This window comes from Panthera tigris, chromosome E2 (assembly GCF_018350195.1).
Source record: "Panthera tigris isolate Pti1 chromosome E2, P.tigris_Pti1_mat1.1, whole genome shotgun sequence".
NCBI classification, from domain to species: Eukaryota; Metazoa; Chordata; class Mammalia; order Carnivora; family Felidae; genus Panthera; species Panthera tigris.
The window spans coordinates 60500046-60517129 of NC_056674.1; the positions used below are offsets into that span (position 1 = coordinate 60500046).

The 17084-nt window shown below is 62.5% G+C and overlaps 1 protein-coding gene across 5 annotated transcripts in view; it reads right to left on the reverse strand.

Annotated features, from left to right (window-relative positions):
* Positions 1–17084, reverse strand: part of CBFA2T3 (CBFA2/RUNX1 partner transcriptional co-repressor 3) — an 80915-nt gene that overhangs the window by 43673 nt on the left and 20158 nt on the right. For 3 of the 5 annotated variants that reach the window (XM_042968763.1, XM_042968762.1, XM_042968764.1), the window contains exon 2: positions 9394–9508. The gene's annotated coding sequence lies outside the window, so the exon portion shown is untranslated. Of the gene's footprint in view, positions 1–4215; positions 4331–9393; positions 9509–17084 lie in introns of those variants that run through there. The other 2 variants (XM_042968765.1, XM_042968759.1) reach the window with 2 other exon arrangements.

Genomic DNA, 17084 nt, shown 5'->3' on the forward strand with positions numbered 1-17084 from the left:
CTGAGAACGTGCGGGTCAACGGCAGAGCCAGGAGAGGCGTCTTCCTTATTACGGCCAAACCAAATGCAGATCTTTGTTTTCCTTCCCAGTGACATCTGGCTCCCCGTGAGGCCCCAGGAATTACAAAAAGCAGAAGTCTTAACTTCTGTTTTATTGCTGCAGGAAACTGCTGCAGACAGCGCGGGGTGGGAAGCGTCTTCGCGGCCCGTCGCAGGCGGAGGAGGCTCAGCCGTTTGCGCCCGGGGCCCCGGGGCCCGGGTCGGGCTGGGCGCTCAGAAGCGGGAACGAGGAACCAGTTATTTGTCACTTTTACATCATGAGTCTCCACCCCGCGGGCCAGGCCTCTGCCTGGGTCTTTCCACTGAGACTACGAAGGCCGTTTCCAGTCCAGGAACTTGTCTCCAGACGGCCCAGCCCCCGCTTGCAGCCGTGCTCTTGGCTAACGGCGGCCCTCGGAGGCACTCGGGGGCCGGGTCGCCTCCTGCAGCCCCGCCGCCCTCTCCCAGCCCCGCATCCCAGCCCCGGAACCTCGGAGGTAATCAGAAGTGTGGGGTCAAGATCCCGGGTCAAGATCTGGAGGTGCGGTTCGCCGGCTCGAACGGGACAAAGGACAGCCCGGCAGCCGGTTCCTTGGAGCACGGTGCTCGCCCAGTGTGGCTGCGATCCCAGAGACCCACTGCCCCGAAAAGGAGCCTCAGGCCCATGAGCCCCGGCCCTCCAGGGGGCACCCCAGATGGACATCCGCCAGTCATGAGTTTCCAGCCTCCTCCTGCCCCCCACCCCCGGACACGTCAGAATCTGTGGGGACTCTGAGTAAGCCACACACCCGTGGTCTCCCACCCCTGTCCCCCCGGGAGGCCACACTGTGCGTAGACAGTGACAGGGCCTGACGCGACACGCGGGACTCTGCAAAAGCTCGGGGGGCCTGTCCACCCTCCGGCTACAGGAGCAGCACCGGGCACCTGCCTGCCTCCGGCGAACCTCTCTGGGCCTCGGGGACCCCGCCTGGAAAATGGGACAGCAGTCACCTTCAGGGTTGTCGGGACATTACATGAGAGGAAGCCCAGCCCAGCACAGCCTGCGTGCCCGACGCGTGAGCTCTGGTCATTACCCTTCTGTCCCTGTGGGCACGACACGACCCACATAGCGTGTGAGCTGTGCGTGGTAAACACTTTCTGGGGCCAGTTCTACACAGTCGTGTGCGATCAGGGCAGGGCCACCCTCCTGACACTCACAGCTCACAGGGGCCAGAACCCTCCGCCCCCAGGCCTGAGAGGTGACACTAGTTACACAACAATGCTATGTTTGCACACCCTCCTACAGTAGCGGACAAGGTCCTATCCTCCCACAGGGTGGGGGAGGACGAGGGCGCCCGCCTTGGCCTCCACGACCCAGACCCGGCAGAGGTGCTCTCCCCCTGCCCTAGGGAGTCTCTGACTTCAGGAGGCGCCACCCCTCACATCAGTCACAGCCGTGCCCCAGGTGCCTGAGGCCGTGTCAGGTGGGGGTCTGACTTCTGGGGCACCGACCGCTCCCTGCAGGTGTGTGTGGGGGTGCGGGCAGTCAGGCCAGGGACGGGGAGCACGGGCACGGGGAGGCCGGCTCACGGCGGGGGCAGCGCTGGGGAGCCTCTGGCCGCTGGGGACTCCCTGTGGGGAGGGGGCGGGGCCGACAGGCAGGCTTGGGCTCCCCTCTGAGCTGGACAAGGAGGGGCCAGCGCCTCTCTGGGCGTCAGTGAACTAAAGTCCCTCCACCCTGGCCGGTTGTCACCCCGCCTCTGGCAGGGAGTGTGAGTGCTTGGGCTGCTGCTGGTGGGGGACAGATACCCTGGCAGGTAAGAGCCGGGCAGTGGGCAGGACGGCGCTGCCCCACAGAAACGCCAGTTCCCTCCTGGAAAGCGGCACTAATTAAGCGACTACTGCATGCCGGCTCTCGGCCACGTCTCAGGGACACGGGTCGCGGTGCCTCTTCCACATCTCGCACCCTGAACACACGTGTACGTGCACATCTGTCCAGTGACTCAGAAAGGAACGGAGGCCCACTGGTGCCAGGGAGGCTGCAGTGAATCAGACGACCCCGACCTCAACCCCCTGACGGTGCAGCCGGGGTGGGGAAGGCCCGCCCGTGCCAGTTCCAGAAGGTGGCAGGGAAAGGCCTCGCCCAGACCCCACCCTCGGCCGGAGCAGCCGGCCTCCGGGGTGGCGGCCCCGCTGGCTTGGATCTTGCGGATTAGTGGCTCAGCCTGCCGGCGGCTTCAGATCCTTGCGTAGGAAGGAAAATTAATTTCTTCCAGTCATGCAGAAATGAAAATATGTGCAGCCAAACTCAGAGATTTCCTGGAGGTGGTAACTCAATTACGCGCATAACCTGGTGACCGAGGAGGTGCTCCGGGACCCGAAAGGGGTTGTGGGTGGCCCAGGGGAGCCCCGGAGTGTCCTGGAGGGAGACGTCCAGCCGAAACCTCCCGGCTCGCCAGCCCTGGCTGGGCTTGTGAACAGACAGTTGCCAGCCACGTGACTGTCCCTTCCCCCCAAACGCTAGTAGATGGAGGCACCTCCAGAGAGGGACGGATTCCACCGGAAAATCGGTCCTAACGTGATGTTCTCCCAGCCTGCGTCTGTCAAGCTCCCGGGGAGCCGGCAACACCACATCTGCTCCAGTCATCCTTCGTTCCTTCCTCCCTCGTTCCCTCTCAGCCCACAGGAGGGGCCCGGCAACACGGTCCCGGACAGCGGGGTCCCAGCACGGGCTTGTGGGCGGCAAAGAACAGAACCCCCTGCCCTCCTGGGTTCCCCGTCCAGAGGACAGAGCAGGGTGGGGGCGGGGCAAATGCGTGTCGCGCGCGCTGGCTCTCTAAGAACGTGCCCAGAAGGCGTGGACTGGCCTTCCTGCCCCTGCCAGGAGCGGCCTCTGGTCCTCTCCGCCCGGCCTGCCCCCCACCTTGGGGCTCCAGCCGCGGGAAGTTTCTCCAGCCTTGCAGCAACTTGCGAGAGCAAAGCCAGGATACGACATCAGCCCTGGCGGCCACAGCCCCCGAGCTCCGCGGGCCGCCCTGGGAACCTCCTGTTTCTGGGTCCGGGAGAGGAAACACACGCCCAGTTAGACATAATGAGGCGGCATCCTGGCCCCAGGGCCGGAGAGGAGTGCTCCCCGCACGGGACTATGGGGTCTCCTCTGCTCTCAAAGGAAGTATTTTTCCCCCTAGTCTCTGGAACAGGCCTGCAGTCAGCCAGCCAAGGTCCAGATGGTGGGGAATACGGGCGTTTTCGGAGGGAGGGGTCCCCACACTTGCAGGGATCTGCTCGCTCCTCTGTGGTGCCACCCCCCCCCCCAACACAGTTCCCAGGGGCCGGAAGGAGGGACAGCCTGGGGCTGTGTGTTCAGAGCCCAGCAGCTCAGAGTGTGGCTTGCCACCAGCCCGGCTGCCTTCCGCTCCTTGTGAGCCCGTCTAGGGCTGAATTTCCAGCCATCTGTCCCTCCACGTCGGCTCACACCTCCCTCGGAGCCGTTCCCACAGCCTGGCTCCAGGCCTGCCCAACACGCAGATGGACGGTTCCCAACGGGTGTGAATGATCACTGCCACAGGGCTGCGCCCCAGGCACCGCGGGCTGTTGGGACCCCAGGGAGGGTCGTTTAAGCCCCTGTCCCCACACACGGGGAGTGGGGGCAGCCCCCCACCCCCCAGTCTCCGGGCCGACTTCACCGCAACACCAATTAACCGCGGACACCGCTGACCTGCCGCCCCTTGCCTGGGGGGCAGGGCCAGGGACTGTAACAAGACGACGGCGGCGGCGGCGGGAGGCACAGAGGGAGCTCTGCCCCCCACCCCCATCTCTCTTAGGGCCGCTCTCTGCGTCCCCTCCCAGTCCCCTGTCACCTGGACCCGGGCCTTTTGTCAGGAAGCCTGGGTGCCAGACGGGGAGCCTGCGGGACACCCCACCTTCCGCACGCAGTTCCCACGTTAGGTCTGACCACACCCCCGGCAGGTCAAGCTCGGTTCCAGGGGTGGGCTGGAGGGACCAAAGTGGGTGGGCACTGACTGGGCTGGCCCCACCCCGCCGCGGGCTCCAACTTTCCAAAGTGGGGAGGGGGCGCCCGGGGGCGGCCCGCACGCTCCGCGTGGCTGCTAGGAGACCCCCCCCCACCCCCGCCAGACGGCAGCCCGCGGGCGGAGTCGGGGCGGCGGCGGCGGCGGCGGCGTCGCGCGGGACGCACCGGGCACTTACGGTCCGGAGGTCCGGCGGCTGGGAGGCTCCCGAAGCGGCTTCTCCTCGGAACTCGGTCCCCGCCTCCGTAACTTGGTCCCCGCCACCCCCCGCGCGCTGTCTTCAGGCGCGCGGCGGGGCCGCCGGGGCGCGCGGGGCGGCCGCCTGGGCCATGCCCGGGCTCGGCTCCCGCCGCTCGCTGCCCCCGCCCGGCCGCCCCGCGCGGGAACAAAGCGCGCACACCGCCCCCGGGCGGTCTCCGGCCTCCGCGGCCGCGCGGGTGCAGCCGCCGCGCCTTCCACTCGCGGCGCCGGGCTCTCTGCCGCGCGCTCGGCCGAGCGTCTCACGGGGCCCCGCGGCCCCCGCCCCGCGCGCTCCGCCCCCGCCTCCTGCCCCCCGCCGCCGCCGCCGCCGCCGCCGCCGCCGCGCCACCTGCCTCCCGCCCCGCGCCCATCGCTCTCGGCTCCGCCCCGGGGGGCTCGGTGCGGGGCCGGCGCGGGAGAGGGGCTCCGCCCGCCGCCGCTCCGGGCAGACAGCCGCCCCCGCCGTCCCCGCCGCGGAGCCCCGGGCGCGCCCTGCCAACTCGGCCGGCGGCGCGGCTGCGAGGATGAGCGGGGTGTGTATACGGGGGCGCGGGGTGGCGGGGTGGCGGGGTGCGGGGCCGTGGCGGGAGGGGGGGCGGAGTGCCGTGGAGGGGGGTGCGCGCTTCCCTGCAGGGGAAGGGGTGGTGCCCGGTGAGTGTGCGGAAGCGCGGGGTGCCTCGGGGGGCAGCAGCGTGGGTGTCGTGCAGGGAGCGCGGGGGGCCGTGCGTGGCGGGCCCCTCGCCTGCGCCCACCCTCGCCGGCTCCGCAGGCCGCGCCCTGGGCGGGCGGGTGGGGCCTGGAGCCGCGCGCGCCGCCGCCGCCGCCGCCGCCGCCGCCGCCGCACACCCACCTCGCAGCAGTCGGCGACCGGCGGCCTCGTAGTTTTAGGAGACGCGCGTCTGGCGTCCGGGGCGGGAGGCGAGTAGCAGGCGCCCCTCCTCCGGGCGCCGCGCCCCCCGCCCGCCCGGCCGCGTGGGGTGGGAAGGGGCCCGGGGCCGCTTCCGCGCTCGGCCGGCAGGGGGCGCCCTTTCCCCGCCGCGCGCCCCGGGCCCCTCGCGCCCCCTCCCCGCATTAACCCGGGCAAAAATGCAGGGGGCGCGGGGTCCCCAGCTCCCCGGCCGCTCGGCCCGCGGCATTTGCATGTACTTTCCATTTATTTGCATATCATTCTTTTAATGTCTGCAGAAATGCCCCAAGCCGGAGCCCCGGCCCCCCCTCCCCCCACCCCCCCACCACCTTTCTCCTCCCCGACCGCAGCCCTGGCCCTGGCTCCCTACCCCCACCCATGTTGCCTCTTGCCTTAAAGCGCTTTGTGGCGTATTCGATGCCTTTGCCTGGTTAGAACGTTACAGTAAATCCGTGCCTTTTTCTTCCCTTCCTCCCCCAGCCCACACATGCTTCGTTTCTCAGACAGGAGCTGGGGTCCCAGGGTCACGACCTTGCCCGCAGTGGGCCCAGAACTTCGGAAGAGCAGCGCCCTGATTTGCATCTTATTTGGCATAAATCTGCACACGAAGGTCCAAGGCCCCTAATTCCCAAGTATAAAAATGCAGCAATGTGCCAAAAAATATCCCTCTCCTCCGTGGGTCTGCTCCACCGGCCTGTTTCTCCCCAGCCCGTGACCTCTCCTTGAGGGAGCCCTGCCCCTGGAGCTGAGCTAGGCAGAGGAAGCCCCTGGACACACAGCTGTACCCAGGGGTCCAGTCAGCTGGGTCACCCTTGACCTCCTGGGTCTCTGTCCTTGCAGCAGCCACAGGGGGTGCAGAAAACCGTTTAATTACAACAGGGATGTGTGGTATCTGTTTCCCTTGTTTCCAGAATGTGCTTACGTGTGGGCTCAGCCCAGTCCCGTGGAGGAGCAGAGGTCCTGAGCCCACGTCACAGAAGAACACGGGTCTGAAAGCATCAGGCCTGCCGTGTAAGGCCACAGGTTTTAGGCACCAGTCGTTATCAATAGCAGTCTCTTTCCTCCATGGACCCTGAGATAGCAGTGACTTTAAGGTGCACTGGTATTTTATGAGTCCCTGAGAAAGCAGGACAGCTCCCGGGTTTAGTCCTAAGATGCCTCGAGGCTTCAGAGAGAGTAACACGCGAAAGAGGGAGCAAGATGGGGTGACCAGACAGCAGACGCCCAGAAGCCAGCTCGGGGAGTCCTCAGCCGGGCAGGGAGGCCAGTGCCGCCCCCGACAACGGTGCGTTCACACCGAGCGTCAGCAGAACCGGACCCAGCCCGGGCCCGGGATGCTGCAAGTGGGACCCCTAGGAACAGGGCTACTTAGCAAAGGCATCTGAAACACGACAGATCCCTGACCCCAAGCAAGAAGCCGTGCTCTTCTGAGACGCAGCTCTAGGCCCTGGAGACCGTCCCAAAGGCCCTGCTGCCGGCCTGAGCAAACGCGCTGGAGGCAGGGAAGGAGCTTCGGAGATGGGGCTTCTGCCCCGGGGGGACTGACCGTGCCAGATGGGGGCCACATGGTGGCCATGGTGAGTCACGACAGCCGCTGTGGACCCCGAGTGGGGCCTGCTAGGGACACACACTGGGCTGAGTTCCATCTTGGCCTTTCCCCGGTTAATTCTCATCCCTCTGCCAGGCAGGTGTACCGGACCTCTGTTTTACAGGTGGGGGGACCGGGGCTCTGACAGGCTGCCTGACTCGTCCACGGCCACACGGGCCCACACTGCCTCTCACCCAGCTGGTCTCCCTGCTGCTTCCCATGGACTGGTCGCTCACATTGGAAATGGCTGGGGCACAATTCTGGGCACCGTGAGGGGACACTGAAGGCAGAGAATCCCATCCCTCCCCAAAAGACGCATGCAGTCTGGCCAGCAAGGCCCAACACCCCCCAGGAGACCGGATCATGGGCAAGGCAGGCGCCACCCCGGAAGCCCTGGGTCGAGGGGCGCAGAGCAGGAGGGCCAGGAGAAGGGAGACGAGTGGGGATCGGGCCCCCCCCTGCAAGGCCTGCAGCGAGCCAGCATCTGCAGAGGCAGCAGCCCCGTGCCCCCTTCCTCGGGGCACAACCGCCTCTGCCTCCCTCCACCAGCGTCCTGTTCCCAGCACTCGCCCACAGGGAGCGCCCTCTGCCCGAAGGCTCACAGCACCAGTGCTGGGACCAGCACCCAGACTTTCTTTTTAAAAATTTTTTAAGGTTTATTTATTTTTTGAGAGAGAGAGACAGACAGACAGAATGTGAGCAGGGGAGGGGCAGAGAGAGGGGGAGACACAGAATCCGAAGCGGGCTCCAGGCTCCGAGCTGTCAGCCCAGAGCCCGACGCGGGGCTCGAACCCACGAACTGCGAGATCGTGACCTGAGCTGAAGTCAGACTCTCAACTGACTGAGCCACCCAGGCGCCCCAGCACCCAGAATTTCTGACTTGCAGTTGAGTGGTGTCTTTGCGGCCTTGCCCTCTCTGCTCCTGGGAAAATAGCCCCATCACGTCCAGTCCTCTCCAACGGCTACTTCTAACGCGTCTATGCTTGATGTTCCCCCCCCCCCAAAAAAAGAGCCCTGAAGGGCAGCACCCACATGTGATCTCTCTCAACCCCACAGTTTCCGGCTCAGGGTTTTGACAAAGATACAACTTATAAGTACAGCTGACCCTTGAACAACGTGGGGCTTAGGGTCGCCAGCCCCTGGTGCAGTCACAAATCTGCGCATAGCTTTCCAAACACTTGGCTAAGAGTGCACTGGCTTTAAAAAAATTTTTTTTTATGTTTATTCATCTCCTGAGAGAGGGAGAGGGAGACACAGAACCCGAAGCAGGCTCCAGGCTCCGAGCTGTCGGCACAGGGCCCGACACGGGGCTCGAACCCACGAGCCGTGAGATCGTTGACCTGAGCTGAAGTCAGACACTTAACCGACTGAGCCCCCAGGTGACCCGCTAACAGTGTACTGTTGACCAGAAGCCTTAGCAACAATATGAACAGTCGGCTCACACATATTCTGTGTTATGTGTATTATATGCTGCATTCTTGCAGCGAAGTCAGCTGGAGAGAAGAAAATGTTCTTAAAATCAAAAGAGAAAATACATTCACGGCACCATATTGTGTTCACTGCAAAACATCTGTGTATGAGTGGACCCGCTCCTTTCAAACCCGCGTGTTTCAAGGGTCACCTGCACTTGCCAGAGGCAACGCCTGAACTGGGTTCTTTACTCCGGTTTCTCTACCCCGACCCCCGATAGGAGCTGCCATACGGAGCCCCGTCCGGGTGCCCCGAGCTTCACCGCCAGGTCCTGCCCTCACCACCGGCCTGGGAGGCGGGGCTTGCCACGGGTCTCGCTGGCCCGAGGGGGACACCTGGGGTCCCGAGAGCTTGGGTACTTGAACGTCTTAGGCAGAGCCGGGTCCCGCAGGTCAGCCGGGCCCGGAGTCCGGGCCGTCAGCCACCGCAGACCCACCGGTCTTTAAAAACAATTCCGAGCAACTCTGGACCACCTTAAACGTGCTTCTGTTATATCTGAAAACTGAACGGAAATTTAAGCAGCTGCCAAGAATATAAAATGTGACACACCATAAGTATGGATTTTTTACAAAAAAAGGGTGGCAGATGAGTTAGATACCACTTGATAGCCACCATTATCCATTTAAAATACGCAAGTAAACTCTACTTTGGCATCTGAATTTTCACACAGCTCCCAAGCTGAAACAAAGAACTTTAAAAACAAACAAACGTATTTTTTAAAATAATCAATACACCCAACTTGGGGCTCAAACTCACAACCTCGACATCAACCCTGACCGAGCCAGCCGGGCACCGCGAAACCGAGAGCTCTCAAATACGACACCAAAAGCACAATCCGTGAGAGAAAAATTGGATGAGCAGGACTTCGCCGAAATGAGAAACTTCCACCCTGGGAAAGACACCGTCGAGAGGGTGAGAAGCCGAGCCACCGACCGGGAGAGAGTGTTTGCAAAGACACATCTGATGAAGGACACGTACAAAGAGCTTACAGTTCAGCGAGAAGACAAACAACCCAATTGAAAAATGGGCGAAATACCTGAACAGCCACGTCCCCAAAGAAGGTATACAGATGACGCAGACGCATGGGGACAGGGGTTCCACGTGATATGTCACCAGGGAAACAGAGCCATCACCACCTACCTGTTAGAAGCGCTGAGATGGAGAACGGGGCCGACGAGGGCCGGTGGCAGGGTTCCCGGGTGCCGGCGGGAAGGCGGGGCGGCACGCGCACTGCGGAAGGCGGTTTGGCAGTTTCCTATGAAACGAAACATGTTCTTACCGCACGATCCCACGTTCGTGCTTCTCGCTATTTACCCAAACGTCTTACACCCACACGAAAACCCGCACGTCGATGCTTAGAGCAGCTCTGTTCACGGGTGTCCACGCTTGGAAGAAATGAAATCGTCCTTCGATGATGAAGGCACAGATAGTGCGGTCCGTCCAGAAAACGGGGTGTCACTCAGCGACAGAAAAGAGCCGTTTAGACCTGGAGGAACTTAAATGCACATCACTAAGTGGAAGAAGCCGTCTGCAAAGGCCCCGTGCGGTACGATTGCAACATGTGGCACCTGGAAAAGGAGGGCTATGGAGACAGTAAAGGCTTCGGGGGTTGCCGGGGTTGGGGCAGGGGGCAGGCAGAACACAGGATTCTGGGGGCAGTGAAACTCCTCTGCGTGATGCTGTGAGGGTGGGTATGTGTCACTGTACCTTTGTCCCAACCACAGAATGTCCATCACCAAGAGGGGACACAGATGTAAACTGTGGGCTTTGGTTACTATTAATGTAGTGACGGGCACCTGCGTGGCTCAGTTGGTTGAGTGCCTGACCACGTTTTGGCTCAGGTCATGATCTCGAGGTTCGTGGAATCGAGCCCCACGTCGGGCTCTGTGCTGGCAGCGCGAGCCTGCTTGGGGTCCTCTCTCTCTCTCTCTCTCTCTCTCTCTCTCTCTCTCTCTCTCAAAATAAATAAATAAACTCAAGAAAAACTATTGATGTATCGATGTCAGCTCAGTAATTTCACATCAACGGGAGATGTTAATCACAGGGGAGCGGCTGTGGGGACGTGGTGTTTGGGAGCGTCTGTTCTGTGCTCAGCTTTTCTGCAAACCTGACACTCCCCCTCAAAATAAATCGTATTAACTTAAAAAGAAAAAGGCCAGCAGGCTAAAGAAAAGAACCGTCAGTGACACTTTGAACATCTCCTATGATAAAGGGCACGCACAGCGCGAGGCGTATGCAACGGCCCCTCTTTGTCCCTGGATTTTCACATAGCTCCCTTCTCTCCTGGTTTGTTTACGTCCATCCCACCCACCAGAATTCTATCCTAATGTATTTTCAGTTTGAAAGCTTTTATTTTCCTATCACGCACAACAACGTAAATGGAATATCGGGACTTAAATGCTTTCTGCCGCTAAAGGTCGTCTGTCTTCTCTGTCGGGCTGCCGTCACGATCACTGGCAGCAAAAACGGTGTGAACTCAGTATACATCTGGAGAGTTAGTGTAAAAAGGAAGTTTCGGTTGGAAATACAGGTATCGAAAAGAGGGACGAGGCAGAGTTTCGAGTGGTTTCTGTATTATTGCCAGAAGGTGGGACTAGACGCGGATCCGTTCCTGTCATGGGATCTCCCGTGAATCACGTCAATAAGTAGGTCAGGATGAAAGGCCTCTGTGCTCCTGAGATATCACTGTGGCCTCTTCAGACAGTCCGGTGCCCGAACCACATGCCGATCGGTCACAGAATGACTTAGTCAGCTGACCAGTCCACGGGCCCTCTGCAATCTCGTTGCAAGATCGAAAACCGCCAGAATTGCAAAAAGCTGTGTTTTCTGCAAGCAAGGAGGTGCAGGCAGGTGGGGCATCAGGGCTGGGCCCAGGCAGGGAGCCGTGAGCCTTTTTTGGGAAGTGAGGGCACAGGGACCATTCCAGGGAAGCTGGGGACGGGTTGGCGCTGGGCGTGAGCGGGTGGCCTGCTGCCCGGCCGCCAGCCGTGGCCCGTGCGGACACCAGGAAGCTTCCCGCCCCCAGGACCGTCTCTTGGCCTCGTCCCCTGGCCCCTCACCCGAGGCCAGCCCGACTCCCACCAGGGATGGCCCCTCTCGCCAGGGGAAGCCCCACCCGGAGCCCCAGGCGGAGACGCAGCGGGAAGGCAGAGGGGTGGGCTGTGGGGTCATCCTGCCCACCCGGCATCAGGGCTGCAGCACCAGGCTAGGCCGGGCCCACCCGCCCCAGCGAGCCGGGAAGGAGCCTGCGGCAGCGGCTGAGGCATCAGAGGCGCCCTCCTCCTGTGAAACGCTTTCCCTGGGGTCTCCGTGGGGAACCCTGCTGCCTGGGCCTCCACCGTTCTCGCCCTCACCTTCCTCCCAAGCGCGACCCCCACAGGGGTCCGGGATCCTTGCCTCCCTGCGGCAGCCCCTCAGCCCCCGCCCCCCGCCCCCCGCATCTGCAGGTGCACAGAGGCTCACCCTCATGGCTGACCGGCTCCAGCACCACGCGTGACCCGTCCCCGACCGACCGAGACGTGTGGGCAGAGTCTCCCACATGCGGGACACTGCCCCCTCCCCGCCCTGGCCCTGCCACTGCCCGTGGCCACCACCTGAGGACGGCGCTGGTGTGGGGGTCACATGAGCAGAGGAGGGGGCCGCTCGGGACATCGCTGAGCTGCCCGGCCGTCCCCGAAACCCACCCTACTTCCAAGGTTGCCATTTCAATAGTAAGTTTCCTTATTGTTCAGGCTGGTTTTCGCCAAAATGTCTGTTTCTTGCAACCAAAAGCTATTGGCCTTCCTGTCCAGAGGGCCCTCACAGCCGTCCGGGGGCCAGGGTGGCCCATCAATCATCCCCGACTTCACTGACGTAGGAAGCACCCCGGGCGGCTGTGTGGCAAACGCCCAGGCGCAAATTTTAAGGCGGCACCAAAAACTCAGTATTCGAGATAGACCACGTTTTAACCCAACATTTAAAAATGTTGGAATCAGTGCCCAAAAAACCCATGGGGAGCAAAACACGGAAACTTTACATGAAGACGGGATTCCCACCGCTGATTTCTCCCCCCTGAGACGGCCGGAAGACCCCCAGCGCCCTGCCTTCCATGTGGGTCTCGGTGGTTTAAGGGAAGGAGGGGAAGTTGGGGAAGGAGGGACCCCAGGCGTGTCAAGAGCCACTCACAGGCAGTTTCCCCCTCTGTGCTCAGACCAGCCTTGCAGGTTCTGGGAGGGGAAATGCCTCGTCTAGGGGCAGGGCCAAACCAGTGGAGGCTTCCTTGGATCCCCCGGAAGGAGGACACAGAGGAGGCCAGCGGATGGCCGGCAGGTGCTGCCGGGAGGTCCTGGGCAGGGAAGGGAAGGAACGGACAGACACAGCCAGTCCACTCAGGGCCGCTGATGCTCTGTCCTCCGGGCGTCCCGGGGGACCCGCAGGAGCGCCCTCAGAGCCGTCCTGCCAGGAGACCGGGGACTGGAGTGTTTGCACGGGATGCCCTGTCCCTTCTGGTGAGGGCCGCTCAGGGACGGTCACTCCCCATCTGCGTCCCCCCCCTGCGGCGGCCGAGGGGGAGCCCTAGGCAGGGGTGTCGGGGGCTGGTGGCCCAGAGCCAGACGGCGTGCACAGAAGAGGGGCAGGTGACGGGTGCGGTTGGGGTGCGGCGTGGCTGGTCCTGGCTGACCCGGCCCCCATCCGCCGTCCCGGGGGCTCCCCCGACCCGGCCCGGCACCTCGGAGGCCAGAGTCCTGGCAGACTCCTCCGGGCGATCCCGCTGTTTTATTCCAGCTCGGCTGTTTCCATCTGTGTTGAAGCTTTAGTTGGGAACTCAGAATGGCGGTCACGTTGAGAGAACCATGACGTCAAGTTCTCCCAGGAGAATCATTAATTATCGTGTGAGCGGAGCCAGGCAGCTAAAATCCCTGTTCCAGGTGGGGCCTAAGCGCAGTGTCCACCTGCGGCCGGCCCGCGGGGTCCCCGAGGCCACCTGCCAGCTCCCGCGCCTTCAGGTTCGCCACAGGCGCTTTCCCAACTGCCTCTCGTTCAACCTTGCCCCCCCCCACCCCGCCGCCGCCTTGTGGCAGGTTGGACGGGGAGACTGGGGCCGGGGACCCCGAGCACTCGTGTGGAGGTGGCCGTGCGCAGGGTGGGGGGCGGCTCTGCCCCTTGTCGCCGCGCTGCCGGCCCTCGCCTCCCACTTCTGCCCTGTTAGCTGCCAGTCACGCCCTGCCACCCCCCGTCTGCCAGCCTGTCCACACCTCGGTTGACGGTCACAAGAAAGGAGGCCGTGGGAGGGTGGCCCGTCTCCCCTCCAGACTGCGGGCAGGAACCAAGACTGAGCCGCCTGTGGCGGAGGCGGCTGTCCGAGGGGCCAGGCTCTGCTGGGGACCTGCCGGAAGGCTCCGCAGCCTGGGGGTCACCCCGCGTGCACAGAGCCACGGTGCCGCACGCACGGCTGGCCCCAAGGCGATTCTCGCCGGGACGAGGCACCTCGTCTGCAGCCCTTGGTTCTCTGGGATTCCCGTCCCTGCTGTCCTGAGGGATTGCGGACGAAGTCAGAGAAGGACGGTTTTCACAGACTCGCACCCGCCTAAGGAGGCCCCCAAACCATGAGGCTGTGGGACAAATCTGGAACATTTGCCCATCTGCTGTGCTTAGATCAAGTCCTGGGATTCGAGCCCCACTCGACAAGGGAGCGGGGTGGTGACACGTGCACTCTTGCTCGTCAGATGAAGAGCCAGGCGTGTGGACGGGGGGCCCGGGAAGGGTGTCGGGGCTGCCGGAGGCTGGCTGGGACCCCACTTTCCGCTTCTCTAATTTTCTGGTTTTCCTGTCTCTGGAAGGTGGGAACGATAATGAGCCAGCGTGGCCCAAAGACGGGTCCTGAGTTCTCTCTTGTCTTTGTTCAATTTCAGATGAGGATCGGGCCGAGCAGTAGAAACATCCTGCCGGAAAATCGGCCGCGGCGTAGGAGTCACAGGGAAAGCCGGTGGGACAAGGTGGCATTTAAATCCCCGGAGAGCCAGGCACTCGTCGGGAGATGGTGTCAGGCCAACTCTCCCTCCCATTTTGGGAAAAAATTGTATATATTCCTCGGTCCGTTTTGAAAAGACACTCCACTGGTGTTAAGGAATAAGATGTGAAAAACAAAACGGGGAAAGTATCAGAAAAGAATACAAGTCTCTGTATAGTATTTGTTTATGATGAAGGAAACTCAGAAAAAAACCCAGATGGACATCAACGGCTGTGCACCGACGAGGCCATACGTAACCATAAGTTAAGGAGGAGTCTGGGAGAGGATGTTGGCAACACGTGTAACAAAGGACTAACAGCCCTACATACAGAATAAAAATGGGCGAAGCATGTGAATAGGTACATCCTACGGCAAGAAATACAAGAGACAGTAAACTCCTCCGCTCTTTGCGTTTTCCTCCAAAACTCCCCCTGAGAACCAGGGCTGCATACAGCCACCTGCTGGCCCTCCGTGGCCTCTGCACTGGTGGCCTGCTCCGTCCCCTGGCTGCGCCTCAGAGGCCTGCTCAGGGACTCGGGGACACCCAAGCCCTCCTCGTGCCCGGGGCATGTCCGTCTGTGCTCTTCTCCTCCCAGGGTGGGGCCGTCTGTGTGGTGGCCGCTGTGCCCCCGCCCAGGGCGCCCACTGCCTCGGCAGGGATCTGTGAGGCGACCGTTCCACGGTTACCCTTCACGTGGCCCTCGCCTCCGCCGGCTCACTGCGCCTCTTCACCTCCTTTCCTCTCATCCTCATCTGCATATTTTTGTTTTGTTTTTATTTTCGTTTTTTTGTTTATTTTTTATTTGAGAGACAGCGAGAGCAGGGGAGGGGCAGGGAGGAAGACAGAGAATCCCAAGCAGGCTCTGTGTTGTCAGCTCGAACCCACGAACCGTGAGATCATGACCTGAGCCACAATCAAGAGTTGGACGCTTAACCAACGGAACCACCCAGGGGCCCCTAGTTTTGCTTTTTTAAATGAGAAAAAAAGAGTTGCTTTTACAAGGCACCTGCAGTACGTAACGGGCTCCTCAGCCCCTGCTAAGGCCCCAGGTCTGCCCAGAACACCGCTCACCCCCAACCCTCCACGCTTGGCCCAGAAGGAGGGCGCGCGCGCGACCCAAGCCGGGCCAGTCACGATCCTTCCCTGGAAGTTTTCTGACCCGGAACAGAGAAGGAGGAGCTTTTCCTCTGCTCTGCTTGGGAGGCAGGCCCAGAGCTGCCGCGCCTATCTGCCGCGAGAGACCTCGACAGGCGGTGTCCTGAGCAAAGTGGCCGGACCCGGGTGCCGCAGCTGTCCACCCTGCCCTTCCTGAGGCCTGTCACTGAGCCGGCACGATCCCCGTCCTGCCCGAGCTCCCCAGCAACGTTTCTGTCACCGGCCACTGCGGCACCCTGGCTGACACGCGCCGTCACCCCACGGCTCCCGAGGGGAGGTGGGTTTGTTGCCCCCCCTACGGCCCAGCAGCCCCCTTTCTCCCCCCCCCCCCAGGCAGCTCGGCGGGGGGGCTGAGCTCTGTGGGCCTCAAGGACAGACTGGAGGTGCCAGGGCGGGCAGGCCCAGGTGTCGGCCCGAGAGGGACGCGGCCCCAGGACGGATGGTCTCCAAGCCCACGTGAATCCCCTGCTCCGATAACAGGCCGTTATTATCACCGGACGCTTCCCCGCAAGGCGCCAGGACGGCTTTCTGCAAGACGAATCTGGTCCTGTCACTCCCGCCTGAGATAAAGGCCCCTCCCATACTGTCGCTCTGGAGCTGTGGCCCATCACGTTGCCTCCACCTGAGGCAAAGTTGCCTCTACCTGGAACATTCTGCCAGTGAGCTCCACCTGGCCTCCTTGTCCTGCCCTCCCGGAGTCTGGGGGGGGCCTCCCTCTCACCCCCATGACAGTCCAAGTGCAGCTGCTCACGGCTTCTCCCGGGAGCCGGGGGACCTCTTGGCACCCCCACTGTGCCTCCAAATTATCCAGAACCCACATTCAGGGCTCTGTCAAGATGGCTTCGCTGTGTTTGCTGTTGAGAGAGCAGCTGACGGAATCGACGGTCATCCTCGCCCACAAAGGAAAACCCACCTCTTCTCCGTTTGTCCATTAAATATCCCCCGAAGCGACCCCGAGCCCCCAGGGGCACTAACAGAGGACAAGGCACCAGGGCAGGGACGGTGTGCCTGGGGGTGGGGTCACCCTTCCTCTGGGCTCCCTGGATCCCCCCTTTGCCTTCCGTGTACCTCGGCGTGTTCACAGTTGCCTGGGGCCCCCCCACCGTCCTTGGTCTGTGACCTTCGACAGCAGGGCACAGAGAAGGAGAAGTGTCACCAGACCAAAGCCCTGATTTTACACATGGGGAGACGGCCGCAGAGCGGGGAGGCCCCGCGTCCCGGCCAGGCCTCTCTGCTTGGCCAGGTCCCATCTGTCAGTTCTAGGAGGGTCACTGCAGGGGCCCAAAGGGGAACATGACCCCCGCGGGGTCTTTTCTGGCCAAGAAGCCCCGATTGTTCAGGTGAACATCTGTCCAGTCTGTCCTCGTCTTCCCACTGCCCCGCGGGGCTGGTGCAGTGAGCAGCTCTGAGGCCGGGTGAGGACAGGAAGATCTCTGTGGACGGTGAGACCCCCTGCTTCCCACCTCCCCCGCCGCCCCGGCATGCCTGGGCCCCCGAGAGACAAGGGGTGGCACAGAAGCCTGGAAGCAAGTGCGTGGGTCCCCCAGTCCAGCCCCACCTGCCTCCTCTCCTGGAAGACGTTATCCAGCCCCGACGGCCAGGCTGCGGCAACGTCACGCCCGGCCGGTGTCTGTGCCGGGCTCACGCGGCCCTGGAGGCCTGAGGGAGGGTGGGGAGGTGTGCGGC